The following is a 24646-nucleotide window of genomic DNA, read 5'->3' as shown; positions in this document are numbered from 1 at the left end:
TTTGTTCCTGCTAGAAGCATTTTCAATCAGCGTTATTCATGCAGACACCCTCCTGATGCGCAGATTAGCTCTAGGATGTCTTGTTCAAGTTTTGACTGTATTCAGGTAATAGGAGAACATATGACTGATTGGTTGGACATTTGTAATCTACCTGGCAGCACAAACTGTATCGAGCAATTAGCATAATAAATGGCCTTGTTCTTTTGAACAAAGAAGAGAAACATCTTCTGCTTTGGTAGGTTCATGATTCAGTCCTGGTCCCCAGGAACACTTCTATCCAAAGTAATTCAGCAAACTCCACCCCACCTGCAGCTACTTTTGGAGGTTTTGGAGATGTGTGTGTGTATAACATACACACACCTATATCCATCTCTGTACAGATACATGTAGATCTGTTTTGAAAAATTTTTCAGGTGAATGTTTCAAGGTAGGTGTACTGCCTAGAGGCAATGCAAAGCAATAAAAGGTCCAGGCTGTCCAGTTCTCAGCATATGAATAAATAATCTCCAAATTATTGAAAAGTCACATGGCCAAAAGAGAAGTTATCACACTTAATTCTTACTGAATTTAACTTCATCTGAGTGCAGCTACATTCTAACCTAAAAGAGGTTGTGTTTGTCTGCTCTGAAACAAAATTAAAAGGACTACAATTACTCTTCCTTTTGAGAAAAGAATGCCTTTGCCATTAGATACAGTGATTTGATATCCGTGTGCTTTTCTAGTCAAACATTACCCACTCGATTTTGCAACATACTGGGAGCAAGATTGCTCAAAGAGTTCTCTGGAGACTTTCAACTCATGTGAGTGAGTAATTGATTTGAAGGGTGGTTTTATACATTGATTGTCCCTAAAGAGCCGATGTCCTGGCTTTTCAGGCTGTGAATAGCACAAATCTAAATATTTGTCCTGTATAAGAGAAGTTGTTTAATGGTGTGGTTTCTAGACAAGTTTTATGATGCAATGAGCACTTGGCTTCTTGTAATAACATGAAAAGGACTCACACAGTCTGCTCAACAATGACTTTATTATTTAGTTTTAACTGAAGGAAAACTTAAATTGCTTGTTGAGCATGAAAAAGAAAACAAGACTTTACTTTCTTATAGTTTTGCTGAATTCACACCTGTAAAGTGTGAATCAGAGTTGTGACCTCTTAAAAATATCCTGAAAAAAAATTACTTTGATGAATTTGGCTTTCCCTGTGCCTCAAAAACAATATCATGTTTGCTGCATACCTTAAACTATTTATAAACCCCAGCAATGTTTTCTTTGACAACCATGCAATAATGTTTGTAAATTTAAAAAATAATAATAATCATAAAAATTTTTGATTTATATTCATTCCTTCTGTCCAGAAGTGCAGAAGTGGAAATTAAATTGCTTTAATTAAGATTAAGTTTCCAAAGGGAGTTGTGGCATCCAGATCTTGGGTCATGTTCTACAGAGAAAAACAGGTTGGAGTCATTTTGTCCTACTGGACCCCTACTCTTGCTTGCAGCAGCTTTAGAAAAGTGGATATGCCTGGATGTCCATAACTTGTGAATTGCTGGAAAAGGACAGGGGATAGCCAGGAAAAAAGTTGTTTGTACTTATCCATTTTCTTACGAATTTCTTAAATAGCTGCTAACGATCTGTCAGAAACAAACAACTGGGTTCAGCTGGACTCTTCTGGAATAGTTTATGGATATAAGGAAAAGGAATAAACAACTTTCATTTCCTGCAATTTTAACAGGATGAAGCAACTCCTACAGTCCAAAAGCTCAGGTTTTGACTCATTTTCTTTCTCCAGCTCTTTGATGTGCAACCACAGAATGTTATTAATTAAAATAGGTCCCCAAGGGCAAAGACTGTTGTTGTTGTGCTAAAAGATAAAAGAAAAGAAAGAAAGAAAAAAAAAAAAAAAAAAAAAAAAAAGGAACCTGCTCAGTTTTGCATTGAAAGGAACTAAAATAATACCATTTGAAATTCATTTCCACTGAGTGTTCTGAAATTTGATTACTTACCCTCAAAAAACACAATCACTGGGTCAAATCATCAAAATCATCGGGTGGTGTTGATCAGCATGGCTCAAACTGCAGGCATAGACTGCTGCGATTCACGAGCTCTGCCTGCTGCCTTGCCTGTCTCATAAGTAAATCAGAGTGCATGCCATGTAAAAGCATTGTGCTGAACCAGGGATTGATAGGCATCCCAGACTCAGCCACAAGAACTTGTTTTCCATTCTTGTTGACCAAAGTCACCTCTGATTGATTTAATATGTATTTTCCTTTTCCTCTCCAAGGCCGCCTGAGTTATTGTTTTATAACCGTTTTGTGTTACAGCCCATGTTTGCTGTTTCATTCCCACTCTTATCCTTAGTGCGGTTTGCAATAAAATATCAGGTGAGCAGAAAATACAGAGTTGGACATAAAAGAGAGGAAATTGCTTCAAAGACAGTGACGAGATCATTGGAGGAGATATTTTCTTATCAAACATTGTATTACAGTAATGTGATGAGGTGTCAAGTGAAAATGACACAGGTTCTGTATGGATTATCTTACAAAAAACAGTCACTCTCTCCCTAGACCGCTTACTGAGTGCACTTCAATTTTGTTTCCATTTATTACTGAGAAACATTTGCACACAAGGTTTGGTGAAGGTGACTAAAAAAGGTTCTCAGAATATTATTTTGCCTAGATTGAAATGACTCAAGGGACTAATAATCTTTTATACTACCTCTTCAGGAGGAGCATGCAGGATCTTATCTGTGCCCCATCTCACACAATCTAATCTAAAAGACATGTTAGTTTTTTGTATGATAATCTGGGAACCAAGATTAAATTTTCACAGGCTACACAGTGCAAATCAAAGCAGGAAAAACAAGTATTTCACACATCAGTTCAGTGTTCCAAGTGTCCTTGCCTTTTTAATCTGTTTTACCTGAGGTTGCTCTCCTTACCTGCAATGTTGTCTGTCATGTTTGCCAGACCAAAATAACCAGTTTTTATAAAGGGTCTCAGCTCCATTCTGTCTTGTCTTGGAGCGATTGTATGAAATTAAAGGATATGCAGTGAGAATACTTTGCCGAAAACCAGAAAATTGACCCCAGTTCCAAGAACTCATTTATCACAGTTGTGGCTGAAATTTCACAAAGTCTAAAATCTCTTACAATAAGTACAGACACACATACAAAAAAACCTGTTGTGATACCTGAATAGAGCTCCCAGACAGATCTACCAGTCTGAGACAGAGAAATAGAAACCTGCTAATTCTTCATTTATATTCTGCGGTACCACCGGTGTCCAATAATGGTCCTTTGTGAGGAGTTCGTTAAATCAGTGTGAGTAGAAAGATATTACCTCAGCGAGAATGATATAGTCAGTACACAGGGATACAGAAGTATCTTGCAAAAGGTGATGGTCATCTAAAGAGCTATAAATAGTTTTGGTGAAGTTTCCTGTATTGGCATTTTCCAGAGGCAACATGCTATTCTATTTTATTCTCTTGTAGATAAATAAAAGGACAAGAAGAGTAGGGGACAGTTGCTTATTTCTTTCCCTTAATTTCCTCCAAAGTGCTCTACACGCTTCAGGGCAAATTAATTAAAAAGATTATATTCTGTCTGCATAGACTGAAATGGAACCACAGTAAATAAATAAATAAATAATCACACACATTTAACTGTTAGTCTTCTCTCATTATTTGAGGCAAAGACTTGAAATCTCTCAGAATATTAATTTTCTGCTCTTCTACAATCCACAGAATTATAAGCTTCTGAAAACTCCCTTTTTGCCTATTCTAAGGAGGCATATTTCAATCTAGCAATGAAATACCTGCAACCTGTACTAATCATCCCATATCTCCTTACCATGTCTTTAAAAAATATCTTATGGTTACAACACAGACCAATTAGACCTCTTTGGAGTTACAAGAATGAGGAGGATTTTCTCAAAAGCTGGATTTGTAACTGCCAAAGCACTAACAGTCTCAAGGGAAATATATATAATGCAGTAATAGCATAAAAGCCTGAAGTAAGGTTTGCAAAGGTGCACCTGACTTGGGTCATTCAGAAATTGAGTCTTTACTTGGTCACTAGTCATACTTTTTTGCATGGTATTTTAACCAGTGGAAGGTATTTGCATCTTAATTATCTTGTAGAAAGGTAGATGGGATTGGAGGCTGGAAGGTAGCATACAGATGAAGAAAATCATATATATAAATGCCTGAGAACTAGATTTTCATAGTGTCTCTTCTGCTTTTTTAGGAGCAAATGATTACAAGATTGCAGCTTGCAAGGTTTTTTTTTTAATCTTAGTTCTGGTTGCTCTTTTCTACTGGCATTTGCAAAGAGCAAAGCTTTTAGAACTGCATATTCAAACCGTAACCTCTAAAAGGCTGCATATGAATGAGCTCCTTTTGCCAATCAATCCCTTCCTAAGCTGGGAAATAATATCCCTTACCAGCAAATTTCCTATCTCTTTCAAGAGATCAGACTATGATTGCATGTTATTTCCTATGCCAGCTATTATTTCAGACAAATACCTTATGTTTTAGAAAAATGCTTCCTTTAATAGGATTTTAGATTTAATGTCGTGATTTACTCTATTGTTATACCCCAGTAAGATTTGACTCGCTAACCTCCAGCAGCAAGTATCATTCTCTTTGGGTTCAGCTAACTTTGAGATGACAAGAGCTACTTTCTCCTACTGCTTTATGTATGGCACCGTCCTCTTTAATGGGAACAAATTGCCACACAGCGGAGAAGTTTTCCTCTCTGGTGTTGCAAGTGTTACACAACTTCTTACACCTGTGAATAGTAACTAAGTGTTAACAGTTCAAAAGGTAAAAGGGTTATGAGTATTTTACTCCAGGCCACTGCGTTTGAAGAATTTCTCATATTTCTGAAAATAAATAAACAAATAAATAAATAAATAAGAACTTTGTTGTTAAGATATTCTTTAGTAGAAAAAGTTGAGAAGAATTCTTCCACTCAGCTTGTTGTTTTTATTTTGCAGTTTTGTTTGGTGTTAGTACACTAGTACCCAAGCAACGCTCTCCTCAATGCTTTAACCACACTATTAATGTGGTCTCTGATCAGCCATTATAATTGGTTCAAGATAATATGCCTGGCCTTATTACTTTCCTGGTTTTTCTAAAACAAACAAACAAATCCTGAATAATAATGTGGGATTCTATGGCTTGGCTGCAAACATTTTCTTGACATCTTTTGCTTTAAAAAAGGAGCAGAATTTCCATCTGAGATGCCAGGAGCACTGTGTTGTTCTCATATATAATTAGAATGCCAGGAAAAATAAAAGCTTGCAACTAGTTTAGTGTTGAGACCAGGGCTTTCTCATCTGAAGGAGCAGAACAGAATGTCTTCATTAGGATTATAATCATTAGCATATAACTACTCACTTGAAAATCCTTAATGTAAAGTGCTCTTGATGCTACAGAACTATTGCTCTAATCAGAGCACTTTTTTAAGTTCAAGGGTTTAACTGAAGATACAGACAGCAGATATGGAAAACTTACCCAGTACATAAAACTGTACCAGGAGTACGTTATCGTGTAGGTGAATATGATTAACAGGATATAAACTTGGCCTACAGCTACAAAGGTGTGGATATATTAAATAACATCTATCTTTAGTTCAAAGATATGCTAGTGAAGGAGATAGAAGCAGATACACAAAACCTCAGCTCCAACCCCTCTTCTCATTCTATCCTATCTTTTTATTCTGTGCCATGACCTTAGCAACTGCTACTACTTGTTAAACTACTTTTTTTAAGCAATAAACTTACCACCACTTGAAAGATTCATTAGCACCATCAAGTCCTGTCAACGTGTTACCATTTTCTAATGGTTTGATGCAAGCCAGCAAAATATAGCCATCTTTTCTTTTGAATGAAACTCCTCTCTTGAACTAGAAAGATCCTTGGCTGACCCATAGTTCCTGGCAAAATTTGGGGAAAAATTGTGCTCCAGTGAGGTAGCTGCTTCTATAAACTCTGGGCTCCTTGCCATGGGATGCTATATCATCCTCTGCCACAGTCCCTCACGGTGAGGACACACTGTACACTGAGTAACAACAGCAGCTGTTACACTGGCTCTAAAATAAACTGGCTCTAAAGCTTTCTGCTAAATACATGTCCCATATGGACAAACAGACCATTTCTACTTTGTCATTAGAGCCAGAGTCATACAACGTTTGTATGTCAAAGAGCCTAAAAAGGTTAACTTAGATGTTTTGGTTTTGAGAGTCTCATATCCCATTTACACATAATGAGCTGTTTCTGAATGTCTGTAGCCCTCATCACAGATCTTATTTTATCACAGATTTTTTTTTTTTTTTTTTTTTTTTTTTTTTTAATCATGAAGATCATCAGAGTGAAGTGAAGATATATTGCTTTTGCATCTTCCTATTCACAGTTATTTTTATAAGTCCACCAAAGGCCTCTGGCAATTGAATCTCATCAACTGACATTTAATAATTTATTATGATTTTGTCAACAGTTTTGCCAAATGTATTCAAAAGTCCTGTCTGCTGTTTCATAAGATACTCTCCTATGAATAAATCAGAAAAGAATAGGGAAGGAAGGAAGCCTAGTAAAACACAAAATATTTCTTAACTATGCTTCAAACTGAGAAATGTTGAGAAAAACTCCTGCCAATACACACATATAAGTATAAAGATATATCCACAAAATTCTGGTGTTTCCTTTTCAAAAGAAAAAAAAAAATAATATATATGTATATGTATAACTTGACCTAAAAGGTTCTCTGATACTCTAATCCTTTCTTTTCTATAAACAGTCTGTTTCTGAGTCGGGAGAGCCCTCTAGGGTTAGTTCATGCACTCAGTGTTCCTCTAATTAGGCCTTGGAGAATCTCAAGAAGCAGCACACAAACTGGGCTGCATCACAGTTGGCTGGCTGGCTGGACACAGGCACTTGTGCCTACAGGTACAATTACTCAGAAATCTGCTTCTGAAGAACACAGTTTAAATCTCTGTTTAAATCTCTCCTAAACCCTACACGTAGAAAGATCATGTCTTAGAACCAACTTTCCCCCCTCCAAACAAAATATGACAACTTCCTATTCTCACTACAAATATATATGTGTGTATATATATATATATATATATATATATATATATATATATATATATAATTTTATAATTTCTAACTTTGGTACCAACTTTTATCTGGGCTGTAGCAAAGAGGAATCCCACAACCCCAGTGAGAAAGGTAGGGAGTTGAGAAAATAGTCATGGTTTTGAGGGGTTTTAGGTACCAGTGTGCAGGTGTACATTTTATTTGTTTATTTATTTTTATTATTTTCACTTTTTGATTCTAAATCGTGGCATAAAAAGACATTAGCTGAAAGACTCCATTCAAGTTCAGTCAATATTGGCTCCGGTTCATGTCAAATACAGGGGCTATCAGGATTCTTTCTTTCATGTCGCACACCTCCCCAGAGCATCTTTAATACAAAGACAAAAAGCCTGGTAGGCAACTCAAACTACAACCATGCTCATAACAGGTTCTTTTCCAAACTTCAGAAGTCTTGTTATTCTCTCACATATAAATCACCATTGAGGACACACAGATGAATGGAAAATTAGAAGCAGTAACAGGAAACACAACAAAAACAAGATCAGCTTGTCTGAGATTACTACTATTATATATATAGGCAGAAGTTTACCACATACTGTTTCAAATAAAAAGTCCCAAAGACAGCTTTTCCAGTGTCTGTTTGTAAAGAAGCAGGACTGTTGTACCAGCAGCAGACAAACAATGGGCTACAAATCCCTGTTTTTCAAAGGCATCAATCCCAAAATAGAGACAAACCATTTCTCTGGTATTGTATCTCTCCATGTCTCTCCCAGGGAGAGACATGCTCCCTGCTAGTATCCACTATTTCATGTTCTATTACCCATTTCCTCTCTCAATATCAGATTTGTAAGTCAGTCTTACATTGGGTTTGGGGAAAAGGAAGCCAGTTCAAGTGGGCAATGATGTGTCTCAGAGTATCATGGCTAACTTCAAAACAAAAGAAACCCCTGGTGCTGTGAGCCACAGAAGCCTGAAATTGCTTTCTTTGAAGCCAGATGTTAATAGCTGTAGCCTCCACAACTTTTCTAAAAAGGAAAACAAAACCAACCAACCAAACAAACAAACAAAGAAACAGAGGCTGGTTTGTGACAGAAACACTCTGAAAGCCAAAGGTAAAGAACCCAAAATGTGCTTCTCATGTTGAAATTCCTTTAGAGGAAATTCAGATTCCCATCTGATTTTGCTGACAGAATGACTCGTAACACTATAAAATGTGCCAGAATAACCTTTCTGGATATTTTAATGATTGGCAATTTAGTTACTGAGTTTTAGAGTTTCTGATCCCTTAGTGCTGGCAAGTGTGTAGAACGTGCAGGTTAGCCTGAGCTGAGCATTAGCAGCCACATCAGAACATCTACAGTCACAACCTGTGCATATTTACCCACTTGTATTTCCAAATCTTCTTAATCCTGTGTGTGTGTGTATTAAAGAGATATCTGGTGGTTTTCTCAAAGTTTCACATCTGTGCATAGAAAACAGGAGCGGGCATGGGAAAATTAGACCGAAAATCTCTGTTCTCCATGTTGGTACCTGCAAGAACATGCTGGAACATAGCTTCTGGACATGTCTCCTTTTCAAATATCCCCTTCACCACCTCACAGTAGCAATAATGGTGAGCTGTAGCACGTCTTGGATGAAATGTGCTCCTTCAAACTGAGCCAGAAGAGGGAGACCAAGGATGCACTAAGGCAGATGCCAGCTCCTTTCACTGCTGGCCAAGCCCCAGCTCACACCTTTTCAGGAAAGCCTGACTGCAATTTCTGGAACTACATAAACTCTGATTTATGGAAATGAATAGATCCACAAACTAAAGTGCTGGATCTGTGCAACTGCTTCAATTTTAAAAGACATTGTCAAGATCTAACTTGCTTTTTCAAATGCTTGAAATTGTCAAGATACAAAAAAAAAAAAAAAAAAAACAACCCTGTATAAACTGCTAGGAATACATAAAAATGGACTTAATGAATGTTTGTTTTTACAGCTGGAAAATCTAAATGTTGTTGCAAGAAAGCTGTTTGGTCTTAAGGTGCAGCTTGATCTGTTTATGAACAAGATTATATCACAAGCCTATCTCTATTACTTGAAAATAGACCAGGCTAGCTCAGCAAGCTAGAATATTCCTGTCATTTTTATGCTCCTAATATTTGGGCTTTCCTGGGTCTGCTTTGCAACTTTTCTCTTGATTTGCACATGCTTTCATGTTTTTCTCTCATTCTTTTTCTCATTATATTATCATTTTGTATTTGTAATGGCTTTGATACAGTGAAACCTCAAAAATGGATCAAAGCCCTTCCATAGGAGATGGCATAGAAAGATATAACAGAAAGACAGCCCCTGCCACTTAAACCCTTCAGCCTAAGCTGATTTGTAATAGGAGTGGACAAAAAGGTGGATGCTCAGAGGGGCTGTAAGTGCCAGTAAAGATCAGGTGACTTTTGTAGTAAGATAACACATTAGGATATTCTCCTTACTCACCAGCTGCTCTAGGGGCATTTAGGATTCTGAATAGAAATAGCATGCATGATTTCCTTGTTCCTTACACTGGAGCTCTGAGCAGCACAGTGCAGAAATGGAGCTCTGTTATATGTTTCACTGTGCCTAAAAAAGACAATGTTAAAAAAACTCAAAAGGAGATGCAGTGTTGCATTCCCTTGTCCTTTAAGGAAAAAAAAAAAAAAAAAAAAAAAAAGTACATTCTCAGAGAACTGAAAAATAAACTTCCTATTCCCTGCAATGCTGCTCCAGGCTCCAGCCAAGGCTCACTGAAACACATCAAGAATAAGAAGCTGCTTCAAAACTTGAGACAATATTTGTAAAAATAAATGTTTCTAAGTGTCAAAATAAGTTCTTTCTTTACATCAGTTTCAATTGAGGTATTCATGGGCAGATTTCGTTTACCCTACTTAATTACATGCATTGCAGATGCTCAGATTTTCTACTGGCATCCTTAAATTCATACCCAGAGTTCAATGACATCTGTAAAAATGTAACCTGTGGCTGAGTGGGTTTTGAAGATCGTCAGTTCTAGGTTGTATTTCCAGCTGATCTAAAAGAAAATTTAATACATATATATATAGCCATGAGCATTTAAAGAAAATTATCCTATCTACTTCTGATAAAACTTGGAAAAGGCTTTACAAATTTTGCATTCTTACAGTTTTTCTCTTTCCAACATGTTCCATGAAAGTTAGATGGCTTCTATTTAGCTGGTAAGCAGCACTGAAAGACAATGTTCAGGCTCATCTGCTTTGTTTTTATCCTGATGTAATTTTTATTTCAAATACCATTATACAGTGTTGGGATGGAATTGGCTCAAGCTGATGGCAATATTTATTCTTCCATAGCAAATATGTAAACCTTCTTCCAAAGCTGAGCATCTTAACCAACAGGAACAACCAGCCAACATCAGAAATGAATATTACTTAATATACCAGTGCAATTACACAGGCATGAAGATGGCATACGAGCAGACAGAACTAGAAACAGCACACAGGCAAACATGGGACACAACAGAAAGTTCTGGATTAGAAGAAAATGCTTCCAGAAGGATCAGCAAAGCAATCTGAAAAAGGTTTATGGGGAAGAGTGCTGGAATATGATCTTCAGGCACTGAAGAAAGAAAAGGAAACCTGTACTGAGCAGAGTCAGGATGCTTTCTGTACATAAGCAGCCTTGCAATGAAGGAAAAGCCCGAGGCAACATCGAGTCCTCCTTGTAATGGGAACAGCAAGGTTGACTATTAACAAACAAACTGTTCAGATCAGATGCAGAAAACTACAATTTGAGTCACCAGGCCCAGATTCAGAAGCACTTGAGGGTCACATCAGAGTCAAAGACACATCAGCTGAGTTGACAGAAGCACAAGAAGCTAGACCCCATCTGAACAGGAACAGGAAAGGAAGAGAGATATCTGACAGGTACTTTAGATGCTGCAACCTGACATTCAGGTGCAGCCAAGATTTCCAAATCCTGCCTCTTTGTCACATGACCTCTCTGTTACTTTTATTCCTCTAGTACCTAGTTTTCTGTTGGCAATATTTTCCAGTCAGAACGGTCTGTTAGTGGACACGCAAAAACATCCCACTGCTCACGCTGCTCTAAGTATTTGATTATACCCCAAGAGTCTCAAAAAGATTTTATCGTTTGGGTGTTCCCACACTTATTGCCAAGATTTTGTTTTACATAAAGAGGAAGGATGTGATAAGCCCTCTCAACAAGGATTTTATTTGATTTTTCCCTAATGTTTAGCAGTTAGGGGGTTTGTCTGGGATTTGGAAAACCTGTTTTCAATTCCTCTTGGTTTGAAGCAGGGACATAGGTTCAGGTTTCCTGTAGAGAAGTTGCTGTAGTCATGAGGCTGCTGGGTTATTTTGAATAAATTTATCCAATGGAACCTGCTCTGTTCTGTGTACATAGATATCCAAGGCACCTAAGGGTAAACAAGAAAAATAAATAAATAAATAAATTTGACTGATAATTGTTCAGGCAACTGCTCCAATTAATACTTATTTATACAAAACGGAGTATTTCCATTCAAAGAGTTTATAAGAGATGTCTTTACAGAAAGGTCTGAGATTTGCAGGGTTTTTTTTTGGTTTTTGTTTTGTTTTATTTTTCTGTGATTTAAGACAGTATCTTCCATAACATGGAGCAGAGTGGAGATTTTAAAACATATCTTCATCTGTCCTCCCTTCCTTCTCCCTCTGCTAGGTATTCTTTTTGGAGGGATAAAAACAACTCTGGCTTCAGTATTCAACACAAGCTGAGAGCTCACAGATGAAAATCTGAAACAAAGATATGTACTAGATGCACATTATTTCGATTTTACTGGGGATCAGTTTCCTAAATACCTTTAAAAGTGGGCCTTAAACATTAAGGATTAGAATACCAATAACTAAAACACCATCTATGAGTTGAATTGTGTGTTTAAATGTCTTTAAGACAATTAGCACTCTGGGCTAAATGGCACAGCATTAATTTATTTTCAGACTTGGTTCTCACTGCAACATATTCTTTTCCTAGAAAATGATGGAAAAAATAATCAAGTGGCTGCACAGCCTAATAAATCAAGGCACCATTTCACCAAACAGAGAAAAACAAAACTGAGCACTAATGAAAGAAATTATAGCAAAAAGAGGCAGTTACAGACTGCATTAAATGCACATCAGGCAGCAATTTAACAACTGAGTAACCAGAGTTATAGTATTCAGGCCTGATCCCTACAAAAATGAAATATTGTACTGTGCTGACACCTGGTGCACAAATACATTTCCTCATGAAATCACAGTCCCCTGCCATGTCTTCCTAAAGAAGCTTTCCCTCCCAGAGAGGTTAGTCTTAAACCTTCAAAACCATCCAATGTTTGCAAAACACTTAAGGGACGAGTCAGGGAGTGATGTCTTCCTGAAAAATTCAGCACAATTAATTTTCATCTGTTTACAAGATGCATCCTACTACATTAAATATTTGATTAGAGGCTTGGGAGGCTTGCCTTTGAACTGATTCTCTTTGCTACTTCTTGTCTAATTTGCAGGATCTGACAGGCAGAGGCTAGAATGGGCAGATCTTTAGGTCTTGTTTGGCCCAGGTCACTCCCTAGGATTATAACTAGGAATGTTTCTTGGTCATGCCTTACCGTGCTCCATCCAGCACCCAGTACTAGCTTTCAGCAGTTGGGAACCAGACTTATCCATAAATGTATCCCAAATAATTCTCAGTAGAACCCAGATATTTTTCTCTCTGTTGGCGCTGTCTCCTGTATAACAAAGTGATACCTCATTTTAGGATCTTAGTAATAATAGACTCTTAGTAATAATAGGGTCTTACTGTAATAATTCATAATGAACACTACTAAAACAACACGTAGGTAAAAGAGTGGCCCACCAAAAAGCTTAAAATATTAAAATGTTTTTTTCCAAGTAGGTCTTGTATCTTCCTGTTTGGCTGCAAAGTATCCAGCCCACTGAAGTAATAAATAATAATAATTACATTGTTTAGGCTTCTTTTAGACCACTTCTATTTAGCTCAGCTGTGAAATGAACACTTGGTCACCTGGGAAGAATTTATTCACCTAGGCATGATGCTTCCATGTGCCGCAGAAAGGAGGCATACTGTAGTCAAGTTAATTTCAAGGGCTGGATTATTAGTTATGGCTGTCTTTGGTTTATGTGCATCTGTCTAAACCCCACATACTTCACCAGCCTTTTGCTCTTCAAAGTTCCCAACATCAGAGCTGTATTCCTTTCATAAAGAACAATACAAGTCTTTGTGCTTGAGGGCATTCATGAAAGTGAAAGAGTGATGAGAATCTGTGACATTCCATATCAGATGTATCCTGCTAACAAGAGCAGTTCGTTGTAATTACCTATGCAGGCATGGTGACCTAAAACACACATTACACCAGAAAAACAATCTCCAGCATTGTCATGCAAAAAATCATGCAAAAAACAACAAACAGTGTGCTTGTTTACTTCCCTTCAAGCTTGTTAGGCTTAATCCTCCACACCCCCTCTTTTTTTTTTCTTTTTTTCTTTTTTTTTTCTTTTTTTTTTTCTATTTGGCAAATTGATTTATAGCATCAGTTTCAAAACTGAAGCTCTTTGCTTTCATTTTTTTAATACTCTACACTGCAAAGTGCTCTTCTCTCGGTATTTAATGTTATGTTCAGTTTGCACATGTCGAAGAAAAATAACTGCCTGTTAAGAGTATAATGTGCCTCATTTGATATAGAATTTAGGGACAGACAATATATTACAAGAACCTCATTTAATTACTTGTGGCTTCTTCTTTTTCTTTTTTTTTTCCTTTTTTTTTTTTTTTTTTTTTTTTTTTTTTTTTCTGTTAGTTCATGCTAGACACACAATGACTAATCTTCCTTGGAGCCCTTCAGTCATTTTTTTTTTTCTTAATCCCTTGGAAACTCACACTTCTTACCTGGAGGCATCTCTGCTCAGCAGTCACTGGGTGCAGGACAGAGGGAGATGGCAACAGGTAGAGTTTTCAGATGTATCCAAACCATCTTTAAACAAGATAGCTCGGCTATCTTCAGTGATCAAACTGGATAAAAGAAGACAAAAGTCCCGGGGATTAGTCTATGATGAGCTCTGGACTGAGTTAATGCTTTTGTAGGTGTTTCTCAGTGTATGGGGATGTTCTACACAGAGTACCACTGGGCTTTTATCTGGAGTTCAGTGTCAGCCCAGACTACATCTGACAATTGCTGGTGCTTTTGGCATAATACCCCTAAAACACTTTGCTGTCACTACAAAAGAGCTAAAGTCATCATGATTTCATGTCTTGATTATTACAAGGTGGGAAGGTTGCTGGTTGTCAGATCTGCACAACTTCCCCCCAACACACAGATCGCTAGGCTTGGAGCAAGTACATCTGAACACATCATTTCTACTTTGTGGCTATTCCCTTTTACTGTAACGCAAAGCAAGCCATTTGTCTTCTCTTACCTGCTGATCAATACTGTCGTGGCATTTTCTCCTTCTTAACCTGGCTGTTGTTCATTGCCCTGTACTTACACTGGAAAAAAAGGTAATAATTTAATTCGATATTTGTACAGCTCAGCACAGTGGAGATGTGCTCCAAACTGGAAGCTGCAAAGCCTTAAAACAATCCAATTCAGGTGCATGGACATTTGAGTGCACAGTTGAGTATTTTGCTCATGTTGTCATGTAAAACACAGATGGATGTTGAGTTCTGGGTACCGAACCATCTGTACAGGCAAGCTGCTGCTAAATCAGCCTGGAAAGGGGTCTAAAGGTACATTTACATGCACCCCACTGTCCTGGGCTGTTCAGAGTGGAGCAGCATGGTTGTCCACTCCAGCCCAAGCCTGAATGTGTGTCAGGAAGACATCTGCCTACCCACTGCCCATCACATGTTTTTCTTTGGAAGTGAACCAGAGCAGAAAAATGGCAAGAGACTCACAAGGTGCTATGGTACCTCTCCTGGAAGACGGATTCCCTTCCCATCCTGACAGGAAAGTTGCCCCCTCCTGCAGCACATGGTGAGCTCCTGTCGGCTGGGATGCTGTGTGGCCCGCAGTTCAATCACAGGTGCTATTCCCCTGTCTTACAGAAAAATACATTTAAACAGTAAGGTCCTTATTATGTGTTGCTTCTCACAGCTCCTAGATATGTAAAGGACATGCTCAGGGCAACAGCTTTTAAGCTTTGTGTGGTACTGACTAGTTCTGCAGGCATTGATTAAAGGTAACAGGGAATAGTGGTTATGCCTCATTTGCAAATTTCTAGACCAAGAAGGCAGCAAATCCCTGCCTGTTAATCCATTGAACAGGCACAATTTGTGTCAGACACATCAGCTGTTTCTCTCAAAGAATGCTCCACAGCCCATCCACCATGCACGTGCATGCATTCAGATACTCCTTGTCCTGACTTCAGCACACTGTGCAGCAGTTAATATCAGAAGCAGAGCTCTAGGTCAGCATACAGTCTGGCTGGCATTATGGGAAAAGGATTGTAAGAGCAAGTCATGTGTGAAAAAAATTAAATACACAAACTCACTCTGGGTCACAGATGGGGTCAAGCGGGCAGCTAATTAACATCCCACAGTAACCTTGTCCCTGCCTGGCTCTGCCCTCACCAGTGTTACTGAAAACACATTTTAGAGATTTGATCCTGTAAATTAATGCTTTTTTTTTTTTTTTTTTTTTTTTCCCCAATACAAGGAAAGAGAAGCAGTAGATCTTAAAGACAGGAAAAGGGACCTTAAACCATTTTTTTTTCCTTAGCTGCCAGGAACCTAAGTTGTTCTTGCAGAAAGCAAAATCCTATGTGGGCAATTTAACATTTAAGGATGCTCAGAGAAGTGAATAGTTATTTAGTGAGCAGTTGGTATCCCTCTCTGTGCCCAGGGAGAAAGAAAGGGTGTGCTGCTTTTGCAGCCACCACTCATGAGATCCTGTCCTTCAGTTCATGTGGGAATGGTCTGAGGTCAATGATAATCACAGCTAAAGCTGTAACACAAACATGGGTCAAGACATTTTCCATACAATATTTGTAGAAAGTTTGACTGATTGCTTTCGCCTGACAGTCCTAGTCACAGTCTTTTCTAGGTCGACAGTTCCCCCCAAGCAGACAGAGAACACAAATATCTGCAATAGGAAGAGCCAAGTCAGAATTCTTGAACGGGATTTACGTTTCTGCAATTAATAAATCATCACCAAGAGATGTGATAGACTCTCAGGAGCTTTCTCTTCAGATGCCTCAAGATCTGAGCTCAGCAGGGAAACTGGTGACTTATGCCCTTTGTTCCTCGTAGGCTCGCTGGGGAGCGGTGTCAACACCCTATTAAAAAAACAGATAGGGAGAACTGGTGGTGCTCGCCTCATTGCCAGGAGCTTCAGAATAGACCTCTGGGAGAAAATTCAGTTAAGAAGGTCACAAGAGGGCAGCCACACTTGGAATGCCACACAGACGTGGTGAGTGTCTTAGACTGCTGTGGAAGGGGTTGGGGTGATGTCTCTTCAGACAGTGCAAACAACAGCAGAACTTTAGGCACTACCTTTGAACAGCAAGCAAGCTACGTCCTTGCCCTATACTAGCTCCTGGCTGTGGTGATATAGAGTAAAATCAAACTAATTAAAGCATACCAAAATGCAAAGCACTGATTTAGTCTTACAGTGAGTGCAGTCAGCCCATGTCTGACCTTAAGAAGAATTTGGGACAGTCCTTTCCACAGTAAAGTACGGTTTATTCATATTTTATCTCAATTTATGAGATTTGCTTTGGGCTATCACATTCCAAATTGGATATTCATGGCTACTGGCTTATCTGCTAGCTTGGAAGTTGCCCAGGATGTTCTCTTACAGAGCATACAGGGGTGTTGCTTGTTTTAAAACAAATTATGTTTTCTCACACCATAACCCCATGGTATTACCTCCTCTTTTATGGGTCGGGGCAACATTGTCCTACAGATCATTCTGCTTCATACCCCAGATGCATTTTTTCTTACCTTAGACATTGTCTAGGCAACCTACAGGTGTGACAGCATTTTAGCTTATTGCTCATTTCTTGTGTATAGACTTTCAAAAAATTGCTGTCCATACGACAGGTAAGTTTGGCTTTCTGGTTGACATCAAGTTAGCTCACAAAAAAAAGTGATATAAATGTTTAAAGAAAAGTAAGTCATTGCTGAATTTTCTTTAAGTTTGACTAATCTTTTGTGTAAGCCTATTTATATTAACTTTTTTTGAACTTTCATTTAGATACTTCTGGTTATGAAGAGAGATGAAAAAACATAATGCTGTTTTACAAATAAAGAACAACCTCCCTTTGCCAAACTAAACAAAACCCCTAAACCACACTGCTGAAGTGCTGTCCTTTTAATCCTTAAAATTATTTACATTTTTCTTTGAGATCCATATTTTTCTCTTTTCTATTACACTGCAGTTAAAAAGAATCAGTAACGTTTCTTTATTTCTGTACAGGACTCCTTGAACATGAGAGAAAACACAGATTTGTTTAAATATTACATTCCCAAAAGGCCTGTAAAAACACTCACCTATAATTACTTCTTATTAGTCTGTTTCCTTTGGATTTGCAATAGGCACTTCTTGCCTTGCAGAAATATGACTTACTGTTAGTAAATGTGTCAAACAGAAATTTTGAGATCAAATACCTCTATTTAACTAACACTGTGGGAAAATATGAGCAAAGTGAAAGTTTCCACATCTTTGTCCACTCTGAAAAGTAAGATCAAGAGATCGCAGTTTTCTTCAGTAAGGGTGCCACGTGGTTTGAATTAACCGGGGTTTGAATACTGGGGTAAGTTTGAATGGATTTTAAAATCCTAATAGGGCTTGAGTTTGTACTGTGAGCATCTCTTCTGAAGAGAAACCTGATGGTAAAGATCTCAATATGTCTCAATATATCTTAATATATCTCAATACAAATAAATCAATGCCAATGTATCTCATTCTTCCCAGCTAGGAAAAAAAAAGAAGAAAAAATAAATAAACAAAAAAGAAATGTTCCACAATTTTTAAGGCTTTTGAAGAATTTTTCAGGTGTTTGGTCTTCAGCTGAAAAATTTCACAAAACTTAACGCTTTGATCTTATAGGTTTCTGTAGACCTTGCCTTGCATTCTTCTTTTCCCATTCTTGTACAAGTCCACGGAGCAACTGATAAAGTGGTGTTAAGATCCAAGGCTCTTCCAGGCTCAATGCAAAACAGACAGCTACAGTAAAGGGAGATAAATCTCATTTAAAACATCCAGCAGCTCGCTGTTCAGATGTTTCCTGGAAGAATTATAATAGTGTCCAATCCTAAAAATAATGCTTATGTTAAAAAAAAAAAAATAGAATTATAAATTAAAAATTGCTGGAAGCATCAAAATTCATGTCACTGAGTTTGGATGCTCAACTGCTGGCCTTCCAACATATCATTTTCTCTATTGTGTACTTTATAAAATTTATTCAATTGCATGTTTCACAAAAAAAAAAAAAAAGAAAAGAAAAAAAAAAAGAAGACTGTCCATTGTGTAGATAAGTGCATCTTGTGATGTCAATTAAAGATAAAATGAGATCTGCAAGCAAATGGACTGAAAGCAATAGAAGGATGATGGGAGCCATACTACAATGGGGGTGCACTATATATATCCACATACTGAACCCTCTGCAGAAGCAAATTCAGCAAAGGTAGGGTTTTCTAGAGGCTCACCATTTCAATACAGAAGCAAGGCAGATATGGGCTCTCACATGTACCACTGCTTCCCTGGTATCATTTTACTAGCTTCTCTGAGCATTTGGCATCCCTTTATTTGTCAAATTCTGCTTTTTAACCACCTAATATTTCTGTTCATTTCATGGGTCTCCAGACTGAACCTGGTCATCTTCTGAAGTCCAGGTTCTGGCTTCCAAGAACATGGATTTCATAGATTTCTGGGAACTGTTGCAATTGTGATTGTAAGCTTGCCTTCTTGCCTGAACTTATTTTTTTTTTCATTATTATTATTATTATTTTTTTAAGTAGAATAGCATTCATCTAGACATATTGTTCATGAAAACAAGATCATCCCCATCATTTTCAGTGACTTGTTCTGGTGAGGCAGGATCATACATAGTCTATTAACTTGGACATGTCTTTCAAGCAGAAAATTATGAGTTATAATTAGGAAGACACAAGGGAGTCCTGAAAGCAAGAACAGTTACTCCCTGGGTGTAGATAATTTTTTCATTAAAACTAAAATTGTCAGTGATACCTTCTCAGAGTCTTTTTTTTTTTTTTTTTTTTTTGGTTCTAAGGAAATTCTATTTTTATTTCCTTTTAAAATAAGTATCCTAAAAAAAAGCTCTTATATTCCCTGTTCCATTCTCTTCCAGGAACTGTGTCAGGATACCAGTATCCTTTAACAAAAAAAAATTCCTATACTATATTACTAAAAAGATCTAAAATTATTTCTAAGTATCTCCATTAATTCACTGAAGTTCGTCCTTTAAATGAATAAATAAATAAGAACACATAACTTTCTTTTTGCAAATTGTTTTTTCAAAAAACCCATAAAATAGCAAAGACCAAGAGTCAGCTCTTAAACTCTAAGTTTTTAATGCCTTGTCTATCATCCCTTATTACCCAAAAAAAGGGTCAGACTTCACATTTGAGTTTGTCTTGCTTTCACAGCAGCTTCAGAACAGAGAAAGATGTCATGTATGGATTTGGACTGACCTTATGGTTGAGACCTTTTTCTGCTCACCGTTCCCCAGAAGCCTCACAGCCAGTTGCATGCAGTGATTTATTATTATTATTATTATTATTATTATTATTATTATTATTATTATTATTATTATTATTATTTGCAAAAGGATTTGGAGGGTAATAATTGGAAAAGAGATTGACACTGATGTGCTGTGGATGAAGCGAGCTGTTTGGGGTTTTCAAATGTGACCCTGAAAGTAGAATTACATTATATCAGAATTAATAAAGGTTTTTCTTCATGCAAGGAGAAAATCAAATGCCACATGGTGTCTAGATTAGTTATTTTCACACCCAGTGACCAGAATTATTCTTTTATCTGCCTCATGTTTCCACATGGCCGTTAGGGAAGAGGAGAAAAAATGTACTTCCAGTTACCTATTTGCTGCTGGAAAGTAGTGCCTCTTGGCTCATCTAAATACTTTATTGAAGCTTTCTGAAATATTCTTGGGGGTTATGACTGTGGGTTCGGAAACACAGTGTTCTCCTGACACATTAAATACAATATAATAGTCCTGATGGCTGCTCTCACAAAGATCATTAACCGTTTTGACATAGCTACTTTCTAGCATTCAAGTATAATTCATTAAGATGTGTTTCATTTCCTAATGGGTAGACCACCTACTAAAATTAATCTCTGTGAATTATAGTCCTAATACGCAATGTATTTATGTGGGTGAATGTGGCTGAAAAAAAATTTTCCATTATTCAAATCATTTTTCTGTAAAACAGGAAAATTTCCTTCAGCCCAAGGAATATCCCATTGCCCCATTACCTAAAGCCAGAATCTGACCTCTTCTCTTACACCAGCATCACCTCCTGGCACTTCACAGAGCTTTTTTGTTGAAATTGCTGAATATTGTAATCTTGTCCCTTAATCTCAGTGTGTTTCTGCAAATTCTAAAGACAACATTTGCTACTGAACTGGTGCAAAGCACATGCTTTTTTTTTTTAATGACCCATCTTTTCACCTCCAAATGCTATGCAGGAAAAGAAAGCATCCTTGCAGCAAACCTGGCTCACCTGTGAATCTCAGCTCCCAGTTCAATCCTTCTCATTGGTGTAGTTGTATGAACCCATTCTTATATCATATATGAGAAACTCTAGATTCAAGGAAACATGGCTAGAAAGGAACTTGGGGAGTCAATTTATCCATTCCTCTGCTTCAGGACAGATTCTGCTTTGTGTAAACCCATCATGTCAGGCAGCATATGCTCTTAGAAATTTCTAAGGCTGAAGAAGCCCCATCTGTCTCAGGAACCCTATGTCAGTGTTTAATCCTTTCTTTGGCCATCCTAAATATCACCAAGACCATACCATTATTTTGGATAACCCAAGGATGTTCCAACAAACATTTTTAAACAAAGAAGCAGATTAGACTTGTCAACTAATTAGTAAAGTACCCATGATACTAAACATCTTCCCCTTCTTGTATAATGAACATACTTGTCTTTTCTCTTTTCCAAGTGACAACGTCTCTTCACCCTCCTTAGGTAAAAGCATAAAACATTAACAGTGAGAAATACCTATTTATTCTCCATTTCACATCATCCTCCCACTTTTATTTACATTATGTTATGAATCATTTTGCAATAAGATGTACACTGATGACATATTTATTTTCTCTTCAGTGAAGTCATATTTAACAGAAAATTATCACTTTAGCCTCTCATGTGCAGACAAACAAAACTTATTATCTAGACAGATGTTTTAGTGGCTTTTTATCTCATGATTCATGGGCATTTTAAAATACCCCTTGAAAGAAGGACATGATTTTGCTGAGGTAAGCAATAGATTTTTATTACTCATCTAATAATAATATGCATGTCACCCTTCTTCAAAGAATTAAATAACTAGAAGACAGAGAAAACCCACCCAGGCCATGAACATGGTTTGATGATTGTGCTTTCCTTACAACCTTAAAAAAATGATAGTTGCCACTATTCTTTTTAAAAGGTTTGGGGAACTCAAATTGACAGACACAATAGTGCTTAGAGACAGCTTAGAGACATTTTTGTTTAGAAAAAATAGAAATGGGTGCAGGGACAAAATTTTGGGTTGAGGGAGGCTGTGATTGTGAAAGAGTAGATGAGGGAGGTGGTGAAAGTATTCTGGTGTCCTCTGAGGATTCATTTCCCCAGGCCTCCTCTGCTGAACCATGTTTGTACAGCACTGGGTGACTTTAGAAATCTGACCACCATCTGTTCAGTTGCCTGTGACACTCTGTACCACAGGACTCCTACTGTTATGAGGTGGTTTTTCAGTGAAGTAAACAAGCCTCAAGGTCAACTTTGACAGCTCGTTTTTAAACCAAAACCTGCTTTTTGAAGAAGCCCAGCTTTGTAGTCCCATCTGAATCTGGAATGTTGAGGTTTGCAGTAAAAGTCAGCCTTCACCCAAGTAACATGTAATGTGCATACAAATCTGCTCTTGTGGGACACCTAACTACCTTAACAAATCTGCTCTAAATAGTTGGTTTATGTTAAGAGAGACTCAGACCTGAAGCCACATTTCCTGAATTCCCAAATGACACTTTGACCACAAGACTGCTTTTGACCAGTGAGTGGGTGGGTTTCAGCTCGTTAATCACATAGTTTCTTAGGAGATTCTCTGTGAAGATCCTTTCAACACATAAAATACAAAAGTTGTCTGGGGCATCCTTGGCCCCCATGTTCTTGGTATTTAAGCCATGCAGAATGACAGTTTTGTCTATGGAGGTGTTAAATGAACCTATAAATAACCACAAAGTATTATCTAATGAGATTTCTAGTTTGTTTTAAATTGCCTTTTTCTTTGGTTCCAAGTCTTCTAACAGCTTTACAAAAGTATTCTGTCATGAAAAAAAAAAATGTTTTTTATCGTAAAAAACAGGAATGTACAATAAAATGGGATGTTTTCAACAAGATCGTTCTGGGTAAATAAGTTGTAGTTTATGTGAATGAGCATCCTCTGAGTTTCAAAGGCAAAATTTTGTCCAGACTTGTAGCAAACTTCTACAAAAATAACCATTCTCCAATGTGCTCGCTCAAAAGGATTGTGCAATTGTGAGCTGAGGATGACATTCTGATGGGATGCCACATGTAACAAGATAGATACAGGTACAGATACAGATACAGGGAATTCCTGTAGTTGGGAGCTCAATGCCAAAAGCCTTAGTTTAGCATAATAGAGACATGTTACAGTGTCATGTCCATGAATGTAGCGTAGTGTAAGCAATTCTTTGAGTTATGGGTACTTTTGAGTACTTTTAGGGTGAAACAAGTGAGAAAACAAGAGGACGAGTAAGATATAGACAGGAAAAGAGGTAAATATGTAAAAACCAGTAGCTAAACTGCTTTGCATTGAGTGCAATATGTTCTCCCTGAAATTAGCAGGTGCTGATGATGACTTCAGCTTGCAAGGAGTTTGGGTGTTCAAGACTTTTGAAATTCTTACCACAAAACATCTCAATAAGAAAATCCATTATGAAAAAGTGAGTGATTATATTAAGGAAAAAAAAAAAGTGACTTGTAAATGATATATAAATAGTTTGATTTTTCCTGACATAATTTGTAGCGTTGCCTCTATGGAAGTGTGTGTATATCATAAATGGATACTTTATGGTAAAATTTTAAAATGAAACTTCTGGAGTTTTACGTTTCAAAACAACAACAACAGCAAAACAAAAAAGAAACAAACTAACAAAAGACATCTATCCCAATATTTAGAACAGCATAATTTCACAAAGTTATTTTACTTCATTATTCTTCATGAAAAAGGCATTTCTAAAAAATGATGCAATAATTATGTAGATAGGCACTTCAACAAGACAGCTCATATAAATCTTAAGATTTTATTGTAAATGTTCTGAGCAGTATTTGCCTGCTCAGGAAATCTCAGATAACCTTTAAAAAGTTCTCTATGTACTTCTGTGTTGCCTGCCTGTTCTCATTCAGGAGACCATTCAATATTCATTACATCATTTGAAATTAATGTCTTGAGGGAATAACTCTCCAAAACAGGAGTCATCTGAGGGGTATTGGGCTGACCAAGAGACAATGATAAGGAAAAATAAAGGAGACATCAGACTTCATGTTCTCTTTAATTAATGGCAATTGTGCAAAATAAAAGTAACTCCTATACAAGGACCAGTTGAAGAGGATAGGACTTTTCTGACTACAAGAGAGACAGCTAATGAAGAATCAGATATCAATCAGTGAAGTTATGAGTGGCATGAAGTGGATGGATGGGGTGCGAGTGTCTCTAAAGAAGCAATTTCAAAAATAAAATAAAAGGTATAATACCACGTAATACGTAGCTAAGATGTGGAAATACACAGGGAGTTGTAGTTGCAAAATTTTACTGGGAAGACTTGACAGGTTCATGGAGTAGAAATTCATTAAATATTCTCAAATAGTTCTATATTTTTATTAATATTATATGGATACTGCAGACAATAGCTATGGCTATCTTGAGACATCTGGAAGCTGGGAGAACTATCACAAAGTGGAGAACTATCATTTTTCAGTTGTTCTTGTAATCTTCAGCAGACAGCTACATTTAAGCATCACTGCAGACAGACTACATTTGATCTCACCCAGTGTGGTTACTCTTCCATTCTTACGGTTTGCAATCAAATATTAGATAAGGTTCATCTTACAATACTTGTCAACCAAGTCATCTGCCTTCTGTAACCTATTTATCAAGGTTCCCCCCTCTAGCTATCAAAACAGACAAGCATCAGAAAATGATTTATTTCACTTATTTTAGGAAGGGATGAATCATTGTGTAGAGATGCTTATGCATCTCTGCTACCCATGGAGAGCCAAGGGCAAATTTCTTAGATCATC

General features: G+C 37.3%; 1 long non-coding RNA gene across 2 annotated transcripts in view; it reads left to right on the top strand.

Annotated features, from left to right (window-relative positions):
- Window positions 1–745: 745 nt before the first annotated feature.
- The window catches only part of LOC140002518 (uncharacterized), a 124356-nt gene continuing 100455 nt past the window's right edge, over window positions 746–24646 (top strand). For both annotated transcript variants that reach the window (XR_011809290.1, XR_011809289.1), the window contains exon 1: window positions 746–800. This is a non-coding gene — a long non-coding RNA (uncharacterized lncRNA). The remainder of the gene's footprint in view (window positions 801–24646) is intronic.

The sequence above is a fragment of the Anas platyrhynchos genome, chromosome 4, assembly GCF_047663525.1.
Source record: "Anas platyrhynchos isolate ZD024472 breed Pekin duck chromosome 4, IASCAAS_PekinDuck_T2T, whole genome shotgun sequence".
NCBI classification, from domain to species: domain Eukaryota; kingdom Metazoa; phylum Chordata; class Aves; order Anseriformes; family Anatidae; genus Anas; species Anas platyrhynchos.
Note: the sequence above shows the minus strand (reverse complement) of the source record. Positions and strands in the feature narration are given on the sequence as shown.